The sequence below is a fragment of the Cyprinus carpio genome, chromosome B6 (assembly GCF_018340385.1).
Source record: "Cyprinus carpio isolate SPL01 chromosome B6, ASM1834038v1, whole genome shotgun sequence".
Lineage (NCBI taxonomy): Eukaryota > Metazoa > Chordata > Actinopteri > Cypriniformes > Cyprinidae > Cyprinus > Cyprinus carpio.
This window is the reverse complement of record NC_056602.1, coordinates 23,338,872-23,354,040: the sequence shown is the minus strand read 5'-3', so window position 1 is coordinate 23,354,040 and position 15,169 is coordinate 23,338,872. Positions and strand designations below refer to the sequence as shown.

Sequence of the window (15,169 nt, the reverse complement as noted above, 5' to 3'; positions counted from 1 at the left end):
TCTGGTTAAAACAAAAGGGGACATGTTTGGTAGTGTGCAGCCATACTTCTTCATTTGTACTGTGATGATGAAGAAGACGATGCTGCTGAGCTTAGCGCCGATATCACAAGTAAATGAATCTCTGAAGGCGGACCTTACACTCCTTACCGTAATACTTGTAATACCTCTGTCATACACAACGTAATACCTTAATGCTGCCGTAGGGGAAGCGCTCTACCAAAATACAAATTATATACTTTTTTTTTTTTTTTTTTTTTTTTACATAATTATTATGTTTGCCCATATGATGTGAAACATTATATTTGTTCATATTCATCATATAACGTTATTATATTAATATTATAGTCAGAGTCGGCGTCAGAGCAGATCTACTGGAGGGGCATTGGATCATCGGCGGGGGGGCACTGTCGTTTGATAAATATTTTTTTGACGCATTGGCAACATCATAGTAGCATGGAAATCCAGACCTAAATCTGAAAGATCTATATAGAATGACAATGAAAGATTTAAGGCCCGCTCACACAAAGAACGATGACTATAAAGATACTCGATATTAGCGCCCACACCAGCGAATCGATATCTTCTGTTTATTCTAAGCGACGCTTCGTCTGGCGCTTTAAATTCTCGAGCGCGTTACAACAGGATGGATTCTGATTGGCTGTCAATTTTTTTTCGCTCATCAGCTGGAAAAAAAACGCGAAAGTGATTCCAACGATATCGCTTTTCTTTGTCTTTATCGTTATAGTTGTGGTGTGGACGCCAAGCTGTTCTTTAATACTGAAAATCGATTTTTAGAACTATATCTTTATCGTTATCTTTATAGTTATCGTCTTGGTGTGAACGGGCCTTTAGACTTGGGGGTTTTATCTAAAAGAGGAACAGAAGACAGCGCTGAAATTTGCTGTTTTGCCGACCGGATACGGTTCCAATGATCTATATAGAAATGACATTCTACCCAATAATGTTAGCTCCAATGATCTATCTATATAAAATGTCATTATAATAATTTTTTTTTTTTTTTTTTTTTTTTTTTTTTTTTTTTAATACCTGTCTTGATTCCTAATACACAAATAGATGACGATTGTTAGGTTAAAACGTTCAGAATACGATTCAATATAAGGTTAGTATAGCCCTAGTTCAGCACGGCCAGCTTAATGGACAGCGACTCATTCTCGCGTTCTATGAGTTCAGTAGCCTACATTTTTGGAAGCAGCGTGAGGAATTGCGACTAACGTTTATAACCTTGCACGTGAGAGCGCTTTTAAGAGCTAAGATATGCTAGGCTACATCGAGGAAACCCGCCCAGAACAGATAGCCTAAACAACAGAACAGGACAGAAAATAATAATATAAATATAATATAGGCTAAATAAAAAACATAAAATTGGCCTACAATGAATAGCTATATATTTTTTATATACTTAAATAATTTACAAATTAACGACGACAAAATAAAACACTGAATCAGTTTGAAGCTTTGAAAAACCGGCAAAAAAAAAAAAAGGTCCCCATCAGACAAAGTGTTTCAGATAGATGTTTCTGAAAACTTAAGGCTTTTTTTTCTTAATAAAAACGAGGTTGGACATCATCACACAAATGTCTGCGTATGGACCAACAGAAGACTAAAATTCGCCTGCAGAGAATAAGGATGTCACAACAATAATGAGCCACTCACACAGGGTATAAGGTTTAACTGATTTTTTGTAGTTTTTTTGATTTATGTAGAATGCAAATTCTCAGAGAACTTGAGAAATAGATAAAAAGAAAAGAAAATACAGGAAATGGAAAAAAATAAAATACAGAAAATACAAAGTGTGCTTCAACAAATAAAATAATTTCTTTAAACACCGTGCTTTTTCTTAGGGTTTCAAGGACTTTTTTAAATACTCTAAAGGACTCATTTTCTAAACAAAATAAATAAAGGACAAAAATAAATGTATTTTCTGCTATTACTTTATGCTAATACTTGGTTTTAACCTGGGTTACACACCTCCCAACAGTTTATGCACGCACCACTGCAGAAATGACATAAGCCAGTATGATTATATTTTATATCCATGTCTGGCTGCCAGGAGGATATTGACAGTGTCTGACTAATAATGTTATTTTTGTATATTACAGTATTGTTTTTTAATTATTTAATGGTGTATATTGGATTTTTTGTGGGAGTTTTTTTAAAAGAAGATAATTATTAAACTTTAAATTTTTATTTATGTATTATATTATGTACTTGTATATTTGTTTTAAGTTTTCAAACGTATGTTTTTCTTCTTTATTAACTTCTTTAATCCGATTTGACTGCAGTTACTATGTGTAAACTGATTTATTGCATTTGATTTATTTGAAATGCATACTGATATTTAAAATCACATTAACTGCCATGTATTTAATCATTTTCACCATTGGAAATTGAGTGTAAAATCCAAGCGAGTTTGTTGTCCCGCGTATATGTGACATTACGGTAAAACATGGCCAGCCGAGAGAGCAGGAAGCAGTCCATGTGCTGCATATGTGTTACTGGTGTTATTTAGGGAATAGAAGTCTTCACAGAACAGGCGTGAAGGTATCAGTTTTGTTTTAAAATGTTTATATTGTTTGCCATTGCCTTATTTAAATCTTACTATATAATTGGAAACGTAAAAGTACTAAATAGTGCATGGAGTATGTCCTGTCTGTTTTATGTTGGCGTAAACATTGCGTGCACAAACAACATAGGCGGACTTTTGACAGCTTCTTACCTGCGTTGGGCATTAGTTATCATTTTGGGTTTGTTTTTATCCTGCGTGCACGCATCATATTAGTATAGTGCTATATTATACTATTAGTATAGTATAATTTGGTTATTTGGAATACTTTTAATAAGGTATTTTTTTTATTTTAGTCCTCAGTATTTTAAAAATGTGTATTAACTGCTGAATAACAGTGTTGTATTGAAATAGAGTAAAGTTTAATTTGAAACTAATCACATTTCAATGTTTATAATGTGCTACAGTAGTTGGCAAATGGGTTGGTTATGTCTCAGTGAGTTCAAATTGAGTAACCACAAGGTGGAGTAGTAAGCTACCCTATTTTTTTTCTGCTCTTCCAATATCTATTTGACATCATGTCAAATAGACCAGGGACTTTACGAGCAGACTTTTTAAGGTCTTCACTTCATATTACATTGTCAAGTAGTTGGCTTTCTGTTTAGAAGCAGCTTTTAGATATTTGCCCACAGTCAAAGTAATGAGAACGTACTGTATGTTATCTGTGATTGTGCTGTTATTAGTTGATTAGAGAAACTGTGCCAAGATGGCATGATTGATAGATTAACACACTAAAAGATAAAAATACAGAAAAAAAAGTGGACTAAGGAGCTTTAAGTAAAATAATATTTTACTGGATAGACATCATCTCTGATAATTTGAATAAAAATTTGATTCCATTAGGATTGTGTTGTTCATTGTTATATTATATTATATTATATTATATTATTATGTTATATTTTTAATGCTGAATCAGTAAGATCCTGCTGAATAAACTGAAATTGGACCCAACCAGTCTAAGATGTCTGAATAACTGTTTATGTTTTTCTCCTTTCACTGCAGTACTTTGCCGTGTGTAATCATGATGACACCTGAGTCAAGATGCCGATTTCCTTACTGTGGTTATTCGTGTACCCTACACCAGAACATCTGAGTTTGACGTCTACATCTAGGGAGAAGATTTTAAGTTCTAAGCCAAGCCCTACTTTCTCAGGTGACTCACCTGCAAACACCATGATTGGCATTCTGTTAAAACACAGGAAGGTACTCATAGGTCCTTATAAGATGTTTACAATGCTTATTAACTACAAATGAGACTGGGACCCAAAAATGTAATGTGTATTTTATATGTTATATATTTTGTAAGTGGTGGTGGAAAATATTATTTGTTTTGTTTTATTGAATCTTGTTGGAGTTGTTGTAGTTCTTCTGGTTTTTTTATTTTGTAGTTTGTTCTGTTTCTTCATGTCATTGCAGACAGACTGGATGATGATGAGATCAAATCTCTGTGTGGAGCACTGGCTGTTGTCAGACTCCTTGTGCAAACAAAAATCTCACTGGATTATTACAATTAATGGCAAAATGAATTTTTGGAAATGCAAACTGATATTTCCTACTAACACACAACAGCAAAAGATAGAAATAACTGACTTAGATGGTGAAAATACTAGTAATAATAAATAATAAAAAGACATGTTAATAAATAAATAATAATAGATTTATTAATAAATATATATTAATAAATATATGTAATCATCTACCTTGAGTTGACTCTGCCTGGGAGAATAGTTGAAGATGGCCGGGAAAAGGCTTCATTTGATATTGATAAAGGTAACAATCACTCCCTGTTATTGTTTCTTCTGCAACTGTCTTAGAATACCAATGCTGCTTTTTTTAACCACTCAATACTTCAGGCCTGGCCATTTTTTAAGACAAAACACGAACAAGCTTCAGCAGAAGCAGCCAAATTGACCTAGTCTTTTGAAAATCAATTTCATCAAAGGTTCCCCTCTAACTTTACTTACTAACATCCACTTAGGGCAAACAAAACATAGTAATTAAGGACTAGTAGATGTAGATAGTTGTATTGCCTGAGTGAAATGTGTAGTGTTTCATAACAGTTCTGTGTTAAAATGAACTGCTGTGCTGTTTTAGAGCAATTATTGTCATTATCATAATTATATCTAAAAAAGGATAGCGTGGGACAGAACAAGATAAAGGACGCCCTTATTAGCAATTATGCTTTAAATGACAAGATTTAAACTTGTACAGGGCAATATACATTCATTTGGTTTTTTTGCTTGCATTATTTACAGGGCAAAAGCACTATTCATTATAATGAGTAGGAACAATAATATTTAGAATTGGCTAAGGTGTTTGTGTTAAACTGGTTTTGGTAAAAATCATACATATAGAATACAGTATACCAACCAAAAGTATATCTTTACAAAAATAAAAAAAATAAATAATTAAAAGATAAAATATTAAGGAATTTAAGGCAGCACAATGCTATTTGACTGCCAAGGATTTGCTTTTTCTTACAGTTCCCATGGAATTGATTGCTAGGTTATTTTTATTATTATTGTTTCTACAATTTTCAATTTCCACAATAGTTCAGGCTGTCAAACTGCTCTCCAAATAGCATGAAGATTTCCAGTTGCTTAGTAATGGCCACAGGATCCTGCTCCTGATGTCTCGTTGGCCTCGTTTTAGCGTGTCTACTTTGATCGACAGCCAGTGAATAATTTAGCAGTAGTCTATCATAAAGAACGCCTAATTGCTTTCTGTGTTTTTACAGAGAGTAACAAGTAATTATAAATCTTTCACAAATCTGGAGTGACTACAGTCAAATAAATTATTGTCATTTTAACGTAACACCGTTTTAATCTTTAATGTTCTAGTAGGGTCTAATATTATAGGTTGTTTAATGCAAGGTTGTCTCTAAACCATTCGGCATGTAATGTGGGGAATATAATCCCTCTGCTTTTTTGCCCCAACAGTTTAGTTCTTTCCACAAATTCCTGTTTACATAAGAAAACACAAAGTCGAAGATAAAAAACCACTTTGATGGATTAGCAATTAGCACACTGTCACACACCAGATGTGCACATGTGAGAAGCATGGGATTGGAGTAATTTTCCGTCCTCACTCTTTGTGCATCTTCAATAAAAATTCTACTAGAACTGTGAAGCTCTAAAGAAGATATTTTGAAAAATGTTTGTCACCAAACAGTTTTGGTGAACATTGAATTTTATTGTATGTGAAAAACATGAAGCCATGTTCCCCAGAAACAGAAATTTATATAGGTTTGGAACAACATGAATAAATAGAGTTATACAGTATAGAGTTATACAATAGAGTTATACAGTAGTCTGTATCTTTAAACAAAAAGGAATACCTGCTAAAAACGCTTAAAGTCTAAGTTGGTCTTAACATGTTTGAGCTGGGTTTAGATGGTTTAAGATGGTCTTTCAACCTGGCTCAACTGCTTTTATCTGGTTTAGCTAGACAGCCAGCTAGTCTAGCTGAAAACAGCCCAAGTTGGTCCAACTAAGACCAGCAATCCAGCTTAGTTGAAATGTTATTTGGTTTCCAGTAATGGGAATAATAAACACAGTTTTAGAAATGGGAGATTTTCTCTTTGTTTCTCTCTTTTCCTGTCGGTCGAGCTGTCAGCATCATAACGATCCATCTCACTGATTCCATCAGTCTCTTCTTTCTTTATTATGATACACCTTCAGTTTGATTATTCTCGCTCCCTCTCCTTTGTGCAGAGCTTATCAATCTTTCATTCAGAAAGAAACAGCAGAAGCAGCGCTGTGATTGTGTCTGACCGATCTGCCGTAGTCCCAACATGTCTTTTAATGAGCTGCCTATTAGCGCTTTTAATTATACCTAATGGCCACGGGATCCTCTGCTTGACATCTCATTGGCCTTGTTTCAGCACGTTGTCTTTGATTGACATCCAGTGAATAATTTAGCAGTCGTCTATCATAAAGTACCTCTAATTGCTTTCTGTGTTTACTTAAGAAATTGTAAATCCTTCACAAATCTGTAAGAACTATAATCAAGGCAAGTATTGTCATTTTAAGTGTGATGTGTGCATTTTTAATGGTTAAAATATTTTCTCCTGTCGCAGCTTAAAGGGATAGTTCATCCAAAAAATTAGCCCATGATGTACTCACCCTCAAGCCATCCTAGGTGTATATGACATTCTTCTTTTAGATGAATGCATTCGGAGTTATATTAAAAAACATCCTAGCTCTTCCAAGCTTTATAATGGGAGTGGATAGTAGCCCAAAATTTGAAGTTCAAAAAATTTAACCAATCCATTATAAGAATTCCACACGGCTCCGGGGGGTTAATAAAGGGCTTCTGAAGCAACGCAATGCATTTGTGTAAAAAAAATCCATATTTGCAACTACACCACTCTCTTTTGAATGCACATACGACAGTTAGCGGAAGTTAGAGATTAAGGTTTATAAAGTTGTAAATATGGATATTTTTCTTACACAAATGCATCACTTCGCTTCGGAAGGCCTTTGTTAACCCCACCAAGCCATGTGGATTTCTTTTATAATGGACGGGTGCAATTTTTTAGACTTTACATTTTGGGCTCCCATCCACTCCCATTATAAAGCATGGATTAGCCTGAAAATTATTTAACTAAAACATTTGTCTGAAAGAAGAAAGTCATATACATCTAGGATGGCTTGAGGGTAAGTAAATCTTGGGGTAATTTCAATTTTTGGGTGAACTAACCCTTTAATAGGTTAAGACAACTATAAGTAAGCGACATGTGGGCCGAATTCCCAGAAAAGAGTAAATAGTGTGGCTGCTTTCAAAACATTTCTCTGTTTGTTTAAGAATCCCGACCAGACCTACACGGCAACAGTGGCTTAACCAATGGCATGAGTTTGGGGTGGGACTCTCTGTTTGCTTGACCAATGGCAGCTGGGGAGAGTGTTCACAAGACTATTTTTCTCCTGTTAAACACAAAGGACAGTATTTTATAGAATGTAATTCTGTACACCACAGACTTTCATTGTATGGACAAAAAAAGATCTTTTGCATTCCACAGAAGAAAGAACTGATTTTTTATTTTTGGGTGAACTGTCACTTTAAAGTTGTGATGTAACTGAAACATCAACAGATCTGTTCTTCCATATTGTGACAAACATCTGTGTGAAACTTCTTATTGAAAAGAAAAAAGGGGAGGTCAGGGATTTGATTCAGTCCACCAGCTGCTGATTGGATGGAGGGAGATCTAAATGCGAATGCTTATGACAATTTGATTAAAAATTACAAGGTCAAAAGAGTTGTGAAAATGAAATGAAATGTGCATGGAAGAATCCACAATATAATCTATAGAAAATAGTGAATTTCATTTCATGCTGACTTTGATGACTTAATTTAGTTGTGTCCTACTGTTTTTGTTTCAGTGCCAGTGCAATATGTAAAGTTGCTTGCCTAATGAACTATTTAGTGATTTAAAGGCGAAGCGGATCATTCTTGCACCATTAGCATTGGAACCACACAGAATTGCAGAAAAAATGAGTTTCTATCAAATTTCCTTTCTGGAGTGCACATACAGACCAAAGGCGAACAAAGAATAGACACTCTTAGACTTGGTCCAGTACATACAGGTAACCCCACCTAGTAATGCCCTAAAAAGAACACCCTAATAACCCTAAAACAATGCTTTAACAATCATTTAGAACACATTCAGAAACTGATCTTAGTTTTATGCAGTAATTCAGTTGATTGCATAATACTTGGTATTCTCCAATCATTTAGCCCTCTTGAACCCCTTCTTTTTTTTTAACAAATGACTGGGAGCTCGCATTTAGATCGGCCTCCATCCAATCAACAACCGATAGATAGAACCCCATCCTACGTTATATATTTTTTTTTTTTTCTTTCAATAATCAGTTTCACTCAAATTTATGTCACAAAAAGTATAAATGATTTGTCTCTATGTTACACCACTTTAAGCATGTGTGTATGTATTGGGCCTCTTCACACTGCATGTCCCTAAAGAGACGGCCGGACAGCACTTTGAGGGTTTGGAGATGCTCACCAGTCTCCTGGCTCCAAAGGGATCAAGGTCAGCCAAACCACTGATGGAGGACACAGGTAAGGTTTAATTCTACCTTGGGTATGAAAAGCAGATCACCTTTCAGCACATTCCTCTGGTGTGTATTTTAATTTCAAGTTCCACTCATTCTGTATTCAATAAACGCCATCTATTGGCGTTCTTTCAGAGGCCTGTTGTGGAGGATGTGAGGAGGAAGATGAAGATGAGGAGTTTGATTGGCAGATAGAACAGGAGGTTTACACTGAATACCCAGCAGATACGCTGAAAGAATACCACAAGTATGGCTTTGGAAACCTTAGGTCTGGAGTCTTCACCGGACTGCAAGTAAGTAACATCTGTCCCTGATGAGACTATAGACGGACTTTTTACAGAGTTTTTGATACAAGACATATTGAAAAATAAATGACCTGGAGTTATTGTGGACAACCCATTGTTTTGCTTTGTGTCAATCAGGAGGAGCTGAATGAGGTGATTGATGTGAAGGATCCTGACAATACTGCTCCTGAGCTCAGGAGACGCAATCGACTAGATGCAGAGACCACAATATTTTGTGCTGACCATTACTTGTAAGTCCACCATTTCTGTTCCTGTACTGAATTTCTGCAAATTATCTACATTCATAAAGAAAATGTATAATATAATTTCATATCATATCTCACACATGACATCCACATATTCAGTTTTATTTTTTCTTCATGAAGGGTAAACTTGTGTGAATATGAGGAGGAGACCAGAAAGCTGCTGAAGTTTAAACCATGGTGGAGAAAACTGAGCCCAGACCCTTCAACACACTCCGACACATGTGAGACCTTTACCTTCTCAGGTTCAATATATCGCTTTGTGCTGTCTGTAGAGAATAAAGGTAAACTCCCTAAATGTATTTACACATTCAGTGCAAAATTACCACTTTGTCTTGTGTGTTTCTCTCCGTGGGTCTGGATGAAGAATTAGGTCGGGTTTAGGTAAGGTCGCCAAATTTTAGTGTAACCCTGGAATATTTTCAGAAGGGGTTCCTAGTCTCTGCCAGCAGGTGGCGCGCCTTTGCCGGAAACTGATCATCTTGGGACCCTAATATTAGACTAGCGAAAGCGTTGTGTGTTCACATTGCACAAGGGAGGAGATTTGAAGCTATTTGTAACCTCGCACTGCTTTAACACTCATACTTTTACTCTTTGGGAGATTTATATGTGTTTTTGTCAATGTTTTATAACTGCTGAGTCATAGTGATGATGAGGCTGTGTGTGAGTCAGAGTTAGTTTAGTCAGCGAGGTACAAACCACCTCTCAGCCCACTTTTGTGCCCACAAAACAGCTTGTTCTCTGTTCTTTCTTTCTTTCTTTCTTTCTTTCTTTCTTTCTTTCTTTCTTTCTTTTCACCTATCTATTGTTATCTATCATCTATCTACCGATCTATCACTTTGTCTATCCATCATTATATCTCTCTGTCATTCTGTTTTTTTGGCTGGTCCGTCTATCATTCTATAGTTATGTTGTTCTATCTGTTGTTCTGTCTATCTGTGCTTCTTTATATCTGGCGTTCTGCCATTCTATCTATTCCTTTCTTTCTTATTTCTTCATCTTTTCTTTAAACCTTCTGTCTTTTTATTTCCATCTATCTTAGCTCTCTTTTTCATCTAGCTATATAGCTATCATTTTGTCTGTCTGTCTGTCTCTTTCTTTCTTGGCACATCTGTTGTAATAGTACAATCTCTGAAAAACGTATCTGGCACGTTTAGAGTTGCATGGAATATTGACGTGTGTGAGACGTGTGTGATAAAGCGGCACAGACATGGACAGCCGAGAAGCGATTGTGTCCCACACCAGCATGTTCTTTATCACTAGAGTAGTGTGCTAATTCCTCAGTGCCCGATTACAGAATGAGGAAATTACTCTGAGCTGCGAGCATATGTTGGTGCAGGGGGGACGGGGGACGGGGGGAGGGGTTACACAGCTGGTCCTATCACAGAAGAAGAAGATGGAGAAGGATTAAGCAGAGGGAGATGGAGATATTTCAAGATATGCATTCCAAATGATCTGTCTCTGCTGTCAATCAATCAAATAACATTGTGCAGCTACTTGGCACACAGGCAATTCTATACAACTATATTTGTAGTGTTCTCATCAGTATGCTGAATGCATGGAGCAGTTTAATTCCTACTAATTGCTTGGACAGACTGTCCTGAACATCCTGAGTGAAGTGCACACAAATCGGTGCTAATATATCTACTCCTCGCTGTTTTCTAAGTTTTTCCTGACTGGATATGGCTCATTAAGCCATTAAAGTTAATTAGGGCCTTCGCTCTTTAGGTATTAGGATGAGCTTGTACATTTTTCAATATCGTTTAGCTATCATTAGATATGAGAAACCAAGTAGGCTAGGTTTGTGATTAATGGTTGAATATCCACAACCTACTCTCACCACTGAAATAAAGCAATTCATGACTAGTCAATAAACAAGCATCTTATACATTGTGCCACACAGTAGTGCCATGGGGATTTTAAGTGCGATTTTCAAACTAATTATTTAATCATTAACTTTTTGCAATTATTTGCAAAAAAAAAAAAAAAAAAAAAAAAAACATTATTTCCCACTGGTCATGTTTTATCACCCTTAGAACACCAAGTTAGCCATGATTCCCACTGTGCCCCTCAAAAGAAAAGGTGCACTTGTGGTTGTTGGAAGAGAGAAAGTCATTTTCTTTACAGACTAGTCGGTTCACAGATATGTGAATAGGTATACCCAAAGGCTACACTCTTTCGCTTTGTCTTCATGATGAGAAACCTTCCTGCATGACAGAGATCACACGCATATAAAAACATTTTCTGTTTACTGCTTGAGATTCTAATTCAAGATTTCTTCTTCCTTGCCTTCTCCCTTTATTTTGTGTGTGTGTATTGCTTTCCCATGTGTATCGGGTATCTTCACACTCTAGGTCCCAACGGAGATGATAGCCTCACCTTATGTGTTTATGCTTGTATGCACTTCATTATTCCACTCCCCCATCTCACTCCAATAGCTGCTTGTGTTAGTGGTCTGGACACCTGTGCGGTGTCAGATGTTGTTTTTGCAGATTTTGCCATTGAATGAAAGACAAATTATTATGCATTCCATAAAAGAAATCTGTTATAGCCCCAACGAGACATTGCCAGTCTTTGTACATTAGAAATGTGTAAGTACCCTTAAAAAAAGACTCTTCTTACAGGGAAAAATAAAAAAGGTAACTGTGAGAAAGTTTACAGTACTGTAGAGAAATAGTCTGTTTGTTAGATATTAAGTTAAAGAAATATAAAATATTTAAAGATAAATAAGTCACAGTTACCTATTTATTTAATCTGAAGCTGAAACAGGCTTTCATAGCCTTTTGTCATTCAACGGCAGATTTTTTTCTGTGGAGCTCAGTAATTATCTAGCAGAATGTCCAGGCTGCTCTTTTTTATTGTTACAAAGGTACAAATACTTATTAGGTCTTTAATTATTAGAATTAATCAATTAATCAGCAGACATAATTATTAGAATTAATCAATTAATCAACAGACTCCATTCTTAATAAAACAAAAATATATTGTGGCCTACATTAGTGCTATTTTCCTTTGTATCATTATGTATCCTATACCTAAAATTCCTTTGTACCTAAAAGGTACAAAAGTGTACCTTTTGAAAAGGTACTGCCCCAGTGACAGCTTTTGTACCTTTTGTTCTGAGAGTGTGTGAGGAACAAGCCAATATTTAACTCCTCATTCACTGACACGGACATATATTCAAATCTGGCGTGTTCACAATACATGAGAGCTTTTTTGTTCGCATACAGCCAAAAATGCAATTCACTCAACACCAGAAGAGGAGGAGGTGAAGATACTTAAGTGGTTCTCGTTTGTATTGTCAATAGAGCAGCTTTGAAATAAGACAAATTTACCTTCCATGTACACTACCATTGACACTGAAGACTTAAGTAATAGCTGCTGAATATTCCGCTTTGCCATCACAGGAATGAATTACATTTTAAAATTTATTAAAATAGATATCAGTTCTTTACAGTTATAGTTATAATTCACAATATTACTGTATTTTTGATCAAATAAATAAAATTTATTTTATTTGATGTTATTTTTTTAATTTTATATTTTTATTTATTTTTGTTAATGTTTTTTTTTTTTCGTTTCTGTTGTGACCAAATCTGAGTATGCACATATTCATATCGCACAGCTGAGATTTAAATCAGTGTATAATCAATTCAATTTTAGTCTGTTTCTACGTTTTACTACTTTGGTGCTTGTGTGTTTTTTTTTTTTTTTTGTTTTTTTGGGGGGGGGGGATCTTTTACCCTTGGATTGAGGGGGGGGGTGGATCTCCACAGACCAAATATGTTCCCTAGAGGTTCTTTATATAGGGTAAGTATATATATATGATATATATATATGATATTCAAAGATATTCAAATATGTTCCTTCTATATATATATATATATATATATATATTATTTATTATTTTTTTTTTTTTTTTTTTCTACCATATAACAGTTCCACAAGTTCTAAGAGTTCCTTTTTTTACAGCAAAAAAAAAAAAAAAAAAAAAAAGAAATCTGTAATTGGTGACAGAAACAGTTTAATATAAAGAGAAGACAAGAGCTGGGGTGGAGCTGAACTCCCTCTTCAGCTCCTGGTTTTGGTCTCACAGGAGTCAGTGCTTCCTGCCAGGCAGAGGCAGCTGTGTTAGAGGGTAAATCAGGTAGAGAGAGAGCGAGAGAAAATGTGGGAGCTGTTCAGTCGTCATGTCGCTGGAATCCAGCAGCTCCCAACAGAGCCAGAACTCGACCTCTGCCAGCACTAGCTTTAAGTCTGTGTGTATATGGACATGCAAGCATGCACACGAGGGGCTCTATCAGGGGCAGCACTGCAGCCAAGTAGGGGATCACTTTCAGCTGCTACTAAAGTGCTGACTTGCCCTTTCTCTCTCTCTCTCTCACTGCCCTGCCTTCGACTTCTTCCTCCCTGGTGCAGTATCAAGTCAGTTTAGAGCATCAATCAAGCTTTGTAACTTTGCTCTTTCCGTGCGGTAACTTCACTATGCTTCAAAAGCCTCATCTCTGACTCTGATTTAAAAATAATTGCGGCGAACATGCTTTTGTTTCTTAAAGCTCTCAGCAGAGCAGAGGCATCCATCATTCCCTGCTGGAGCCCTGCGTTTATACTTGTTTTTCAGGGAGAATTTGTCAAAGATTGACTTTGACTGTACCTCCCTGAGATAACTTGATAAACAACACTGAATGTCTCTCTTTCTCTCTCTGTACTTCCAGCAATAACTTTCACAGAAGAAGAAAAAGAGCAGATGAGGAAGTTCACAAACCGTTCGTACTTGCTGGATAAGAAAGCACGCTTCCACGCCTGGCTCGGTTTGGTGGACATCGTTCTCGCGTATGTCTATGATGTGCGCACTACAGAGGGAGAGCACAATGTAAGTGTATGCTTGTTCGCCACAGACATTTCTCTGTAAGTGGGTTCAGCCTGCGAGTCCTGGCATTTTCACGTGCACCAAAGCTCCAGGAAGTTGATACATTCCTGTAATGTTTTCCAGTCAGTCTCGAGAATCTCTTTGGAGGCCACTGCACATGGTAGTAATTGTAAAAATAAGTTTGAAAAATATGAAAATTATGGTTGTGTTTTAAAACACGGCTTCTGAAGCTGAAGTACTAGAATGGGGCTTCGGTTGTGAAGAGCTCTGCTGGATTGACTCCAAAGCTTTCAACATATGTTATATGTATAGTCAAAATCTGGGCTTTGGTTCAATCATAATAGCTAGAAAACAAATCAAACCGTCTTAAAACATTCTCTTGTCTAAAGTGATAAATTTAGCCTTGGAGCTGTGGCTTGGTGGTTAGCACTTGTGCACTGAGCCATGGTGCTCATGTGACTGACGCGAGTTGGAATCCAGAAACATTTTCCCCTCTTTTCATCATCATTTCTTGTCCTTTCACCCCTTTTGACTTAATTAAAATTGATCAAACAGGGATACACAATATTATGTTTCTAACAGATACCACAAAATATAGTTTTAAATGTGTTAATATATGTAATTTGTGTTTTTGAAAGAAGTCTCTTACGCACACTAGAAGGCTGTATTTTTTTAAAGGGGTCATATGACATTGCTAAAAAAACAGTATTTTGTGTTTTTGGTGTAATGCAATGTATTTATGCATTTTAAGTTTTTTTAAGGTATTCAAAAACAGCTTGTAACACTCCAAAGAGAAAGGAAAACTTGAAATCGCATTATATGACCCCTTTAATTAAACACAAAATAAAAATTAATTAATTTTGGAATATTTTTACAGTTTAAAATTGCATTTTTTTTTAATTTTTTGTTTTTTTTAATGTTTTTTTTTTTTGTTTTTGATTTATTGATTTTTCAGCATTAATTTTCAGTGTCACATGATCCCTTAGGAATTATTCTAATATGTTGATTTGGTGCTTAGACAACATTTATTATTAAACAGATGTACTGCTTAATATTTTTGTGGAAACCATGATACATTTTTTCAGGATTATTTGATGAAT

At 35.7% G+C, this 15,169-nt stretch overlaps 1 pseudogene; it reads left to right on the top strand.

Moving 5' to 3' along the window:
- The first annotated feature begins 2,425 nt into the window (after window positions 1-2,425).
- The window catches only part of LOC109090994, a 33,383-nt pseudogene continuing 20,639 nt past the window's right edge, over window positions 2,426-15,169 (top strand).